Source organism: Elephantulus edwardii, unplaced genomic scaffold (assembly GCF_000299155.1).
Source record: "Elephantulus edwardii isolate Elephantulus edwardi_28Jun2011 unplaced genomic scaffold, EleEdw1.0 scaffold00137, whole genome shotgun sequence".
NCBI lineage: Eukaryota > Metazoa > Chordata > Mammalia > Macroscelidea > Macroscelididae > Elephantulus > Elephantulus edwardii.
Genome location: NW_006399887.1, coordinates 1,015,886 through 1,022,294, shown reverse-complemented (window position 1 = coordinate 1,022,294; position 6,409 = coordinate 1,015,886). Strand labels below are relative to the sequence as shown.

The 6,409-nt window shown below is 40.6% G+C and overlaps 1 pseudogene; it reads left to right on the top strand.

Moving 5' to 3' along the window:
* The first annotated feature begins 1,013 nt into the window (after positions 1-1,013).
* Positions 1,014-1,559, top strand: LOC102857043 (annotated as a pseudogene).
* The last annotated feature ends 4,850 nt before the right edge of the window (positions 1,560-6,409 follow it).

The window sequence follows — 6,409 nt, the reverse complement described above, 5'->3', positions numbered from 1 at the left end:
TTCCTTTACCCACCCCTTCCTCCACTCATCAAATTGTGTGACCCTATGATTAAGCAACCCCCTTCCCTTTTTTGGATCTTCATATTCATTCAACAATGATGGTCTTATATAGTGTTTATGAGACTGAGTTAATTGATTTAGCATAATGCTTTTCTGTCTCTCCCACTACTGGTAGTAATTTACAAAATCATTGTTCCTGCATGCTGCATAGTAGTCTATGAATGCTATAATGTGAACATACAGTAGTTTCTCAGTTCATTCCACTGTGGTTGGGCATTTGGGTTGTTTCCATGTTCTTGCTGTGGTGAGTAACACTGCTATGAACAGTGGTGTACAAGTCTCTGTTTGTGCCTCAGTTCTCATTTTCTCAGGGTATATTCCATGCAGTGGAATAGCTGGGTCATATGAAATTTCAATGGCCAGATTTTTGAGGAAATGCCAAACTGCCTTCCAGAATGGTAGTATCATTTTACCATGCCACCAACAATGGATCAGAGACCTGGGAACAAAAACCAAAGCCATAAAGTTCATAAGAGACAAACTGGGACCACTCTTAGAAGGCCTAGTCTACAGTATAAAGAGACTGCCAAATACAGCCAGAAATACAGTCAGAAAAGGAAAAAAAATGATGAAGGGAACCTTTTAAAGACTAAATCTCTGTGCTCATTAAAACATTTTTCAACATGGTGAAAAGAAAATCTACTAACTGGGAACAAACATTTGGCAATACCATCTCAGACAAGGATCTTATAATGAAAGTTGAGAGAATCCTACAGGGTCCAGAGGAAAAAGACTGATAATCCAATTACAAAATGGGCAAAACACATGAAAATATTTTTCACAGAGGAGAGAAAGGCTCCAAATTACTGGCAATAATAGGGATACAAATCAAAGCCACAATGAGATACCATCTTACCCCAGTGGCAGTGGCAAAGTTAGCAAGGCAGCAAATATTAAATGTTGGAGAGGATGTGGTGAGATAGGAACTCTTGAGTCTTTTTAACTTAATTAGCATGGCTTGAATGAACCGCCCAGCTCATGTGGAAGTCCCATACAAGAACATGAGATGTCTTATAATACACAATCCCATCAATGCAAACTTAAATTTATAGAGGAACTTAAGAAGTATGGAGTTACCACAATAGGAAGAGTATGGGAAGAAATTTATGACACTGCAGTTGTGGAAAAAGAAACCATCCATGTTTTCAACTGGCCTTTTGATGATGGTGCATCACCATCCAATCAGACTGTTGATGACGGGTAAAGGCTTGTAAAAAAAATTCACAAAGGATCTGCTTTCTTTATTGCTCTTCATTGTGTTACAGGTCTTTGGAGAGCTCCAGGGCTTGGTGCCCTGGTATTAACTGAAGGTGGAACAAAGTATGAAGATACAGTACAATTCATAAGACAAAAGGGGAATGGAGCTTTTAACTGCAAGCAACTTTCATATTTGGAGAAAGATCATCCTAAACTGCTACTATATTTAAGGATCCAATGGTCATGGAAATAACTGTTGCATTCCAAAAAATGGGTGCCTGATGGCATTGCCTTGGGAGTAGAACTTGAAACAGGAACTAATTTGTCATGCATATTTAGTAGGCATTGGTGAGATGAGATGGACTGGCATGGGGCATTTTGAGTCGTATGATCATATAATATATTACTCTGGACATGAAAAGGTGAGGAAAAATGGAGTTGCTTTCATAGTTAAAAAAGTCATTGCTAGATCCATCTTGAAGTACAATATTGTCAGTGACAGGATAATATCCATACGCATACAAGGAAGTCCAGTGAATACCACTATCATTTAGATATATACACCAACAACCAGAGCCAAGGAAGAGGATATAGAAGATTTTTACCAACTTTTACAATCAGAGATAAATCGGACATGCAATCAAGATGCATTGATAATAATGGGTGACTGGAATGCAAAAGTTGGGAATGGAGAAGATTCAGTAGTTGGAAAGCATGGACTCAGTGACAGAAATGGAGTTGGAGAGAGAATGATTGAATTTTGAACAATCAATGACTTATTTATAGCAAATACGTTTTTTAAGAGACATAAATGCAGGTTATATACTTGAATTTCACCTGATATTATGCATAGGAATCAGATCAATTAAATCTGTGGAAAGAACCGCTGGAGAAGCTCAATATCAGCTGTGGAAATTAGGTCAGGAGCTGATTGTGAAACAGACCACCAACTTCTCATATGAAAGTTCAGTTGAGGAAAATTACACCAAATCGATGGGAACCAAAATATGACTTTGAGTCCATCCCACCTGAATTTCAGAACCATCTCAGGAACAGGTTTGAGGCCTTGAACACTAATGAGCGAAGACCAGATGAGTTGTGGGAGGGTATCAAGGGTATCACCCAGGAAGAATGAAAACGGTCATTACAAAGACAGAAGAGGAAGAGAAGACCAAAATGGATGTCAGGAAAGACTCTGAAAATTGCACTGGAGAGCAGAGAAGCCAAAGCACAAGGAAGAATCCAAGATACTAAAGAGTTGAATAGAAGATTTCAAAAGGCAGCACGGGATGACAAAGCAAAATACTACAATGACATGTGCAAGGAGTTGGACTCAGAAAATCAAAAGGGCCAATCTCGCTCAGCATATCTTAAGCTCAAGGAACTGAAGAACAAATCCAAACCTCGAGTTGCTATAATCAAGGATGCTTTAGGCAGAATGTTAAATGATCCAGGAAGTATTAAAAGAAGATGGAAAGAATATACTGAATCACTGTATTGAAAAGAATTGGCAGACATAGAAGAATTTCATGAATCAACATATGAGCAAGAGCCTATGGTGATGAAAGAAGAAGTTCAGGCTGCTTTGAAGGAAATGGCAAAAAATAAGGCTCTAGGAATAGATGGTATACCAATTGAAACATTTCAGCTAACAGATACAGCCCTGGATGTGTTCACCAAGTTGTGCCAAGAAATCTGGAGAACAACCACTTGGCCAACTGACTGGAAGAGAGCTATGTTTGTTCCTATCCCAAAGAAAGGTGACCCAACAGAATGTGGAAACTACAGAACAATCTCACTGATTTCACATGCAAGCAAGATTCTACTGAAAATTATCTAAAAATGACTGGAACAACACATCATTAGAGAACTGCCAGAAGTCCAGGCTGGGTTTAGAAGTGGTCATGGTACTAGGGATATTGTAGCTGATGTTAGAGGGATCTTAGCTGAAAGCAGAGAATACCAGAGGAATGTCTATCTGGTTTCATTGACTATGTAAAGACATTTGACTGTGTGGATCATAACAAACTGTGGCTGACTCTGAGAAGAATGGGAATCCCAGAACACTTGATTATTCTAATGTGAAATCTATACTTGGACCAGGAGGCAGTCATCAGAACAGAGCAAGGGAACACTGCATGGTTCAAAATTGGGATGGGTGTATGCCAGGAATCCATTCTATCTCCATACTTTTTCAACGTGTATGCAGAACAGATTACCTGGGAGGCTGGGCTCTATGACGAGAAATGTGGGGTCAAGATTCGTGGAAGATCTATCAACAATCTGCGTTATGCAGATGCCTGCTTGCTGAAACTGAGGAGGACCTGAAATACCTGATGCAGAGGGTCAAGGACTGCAGCCTCCAATATGGATTGAGGCTCAATGTCAAGAAGACAAAAATTCTCACCACTGGACCAATTGGCAGCATCAGGGTGGATGGTGAAGAGATTGAGATTGTTCACAGCTTTAGTTTGCTTGTTTCTACAATCAACACTCTTGGCACCAGCAGTGAGGAAATTAAAAGGCACATTGCCATGGGAAAGTCTGCTGTTGAGGACCTCTCCAATGTACTGAAGAGCAATGGTGTCTCTCTGGAGACTAAGGTGTGTTTGATACAGGCCATGGTCTTTGCAGTCACTTGTTATGCATCAGAGATTTGCACAATGACCAAGGAGGATAGAAGGAGAATTGATGCCTTTGAGCTGTGATGCTGAAGAACAGTATTAAGAGTACCATGGACTGCTAGGAAAACAAACATATTCATCCTGGAAAGGGTTAAAACGGGTGGCTTCTTGGAGGCAAGGATTCTGAGGCTCCGGCTAACATACTTTGGACATGTTGTGAGGAGAGACCGGTGCTTGGGAGGGTGGAGGGACGGCGCAGGAGGGGAAGGCCCTCTATGAGGTGGATTGATTCAGTGACTGGGATAATTGGGATGGGAGTGTCAGAGACAGTGAGATTGGCACAGGACAGAGCAGAGTTTAGGGCTGTTGTACATAGGGTCGCTATGAGTCGCAAGCAACTCGACGGCACAGAACTACAACAACAACATTTACCTACCTGTTAACTTGGTGAATACGTCTAACAAAGTTTCTGTTGGAGTATTGAAAAGTTGTTTAACCCAGCTACAAGCTTGACAGAATTTCAGCCTGGGTTACAATCAACCTTCCTGGATATTTAGTTAAGTTTTCTTAGTGTTCAGCATTTAAAATGAACTTATCATTTATACTAATTGACTTTCCCTGAAATCATGCAGAATTGTCATAAAACTTAAAAAAAACCCCTCTTTTCCCAAACCAGAATCTTATTGGTAAATAAGAAATTTAGAGAGAAATTAGGTGCCAAAATACCCATCAGCCAATGCTTGTATATTTTTCATATTATACAGGATAAGAGTGGATAGATACCCTGAATTCCTTAGTAGTGTTTAGTGGTAGTGTACTACCACTAAAATTTATTATATATTTGTTTGTTTCCTACTGTGTTTATCATTATGATGAAAACCTCACAGGAGAAAGGATATTCAATGTTATCTCATCTAGAGTAAGGACTGGTAGCTCTGGTGGCCTACTGGTAAGAAGTTGCACTGCAGTCCCAATTTCACCAGCTTTTCTGCTGGAGAAGGATGGGCAATCTCCTCCCATGTGATTTACTGCCTCTGAAAACCCACTGGAGTATCAGCTATGGGTCAGTTCTGGCTCAATGGCATACAACAACAGAAAAAGAACAGGAAGTTTTCTCTAGAGTACTGTGTGCCTTTAAGAGAAATAAGGAAATACTCTTTCAAGTATAAAATGGCTTCTTCTTAAAATAGGCTGTTGTTGTTGTTGTTGTTATGTGCCATCGAGTCACTTGCAACTCATAGGGACCCTATCCTGTGCCAACCTCACGGTCTCCGACACACTCACACCCATCACCCCAATCACAGAATTGATCCATCTCATCGAAGGTCTTCCTCTCCTGCACCGTTTCTCCACTCTCCGAAGCATGATGTCCCTCTCCAAGGACCAGTCCCTCCTTGCAACATGCCCAAAGTATGTCAGACGAAGCTTCAGAATCCTTGCCTCCAAGGAGCAGTCCAGCTTCACCCTCTCCAGGACAAACCTGTTTGTTCTCCTAGAAGTTCATGGTATATTCAACACTTTTTTCCAGCACCGTAGTTCAAAGGCATCGATTCTCTTACTATCATCCCTAGACACTGTCCACCTCTCTGATGCATAGCCCATAATTGTGAAGACTATAGCCCAGATCAGGTGCACCTGTGTTTCATTGACTATGCAAAGGCATTTGACTGTGTAGATTACTACAAATTGTGGCTAACCTTGAGAACAATGAGAATCTCAGAACATTTGATTGTGTTCCTGCAAAATCTATTCTTGCATTAGGAGACAGTCATCAAAACAAGGAAATACTACAGTGTTCAAAATTAGGAAAGGAGTACATCAGAGATGCATGTTGTCTCCATACATTTCAATCTGTATGTGGAACAGATAATTTCAAAGGCTGGACTTTACGAGGAAGAGTGTGGTATCAGGATTGGAGGAAGACTCATCAACAACATTCGTTATTTAGAGGTCACAACCTTGATTGCTGAAATTAAGGAGTACCTGAAGCACTTGCTGTAGAAAGTCAAGGATTATAGTCAAAGATCTCAGCATTGGGCCAGTTGGCAGCACCATAATGGATGGAGAAGAGATTGACATTGTTAACAATTTCAGCTTGCTCAGCTCCACAATCAACACTTTTGGCAACAGCAGTCAGGAAATCAAAAGAAGAATTGCATTGGGGAAATCTGCTCTCAGAGACCTTTTCAAAGCGCTAAAGATCAGTGATGTTAATTTAGAGACTAAGGTGCACCTGATTCAGGCTATGGTCTTCACAATTACTTGCTATGCATCAGAGCTGGACAATGACTAAGGACAACAGAAGAAGAATCAATGTCTTTGAGTTTTGGTGCTGAAGAAGAGTATTGAACATACCATGAACCTTCAGGACAAGACATAGGTTTGTCCTGGAGAGACTGAAACCAACTTTCTCTTTGGAGACAAGGATTTTGAAGCTCTGTTTCACATATTTTGGACATGTAACTAGGAGAGACCAGTCCTTGGAGAAGGACATCATGTGTGGAAGGGTGGAGGGACAGCACAGGAGA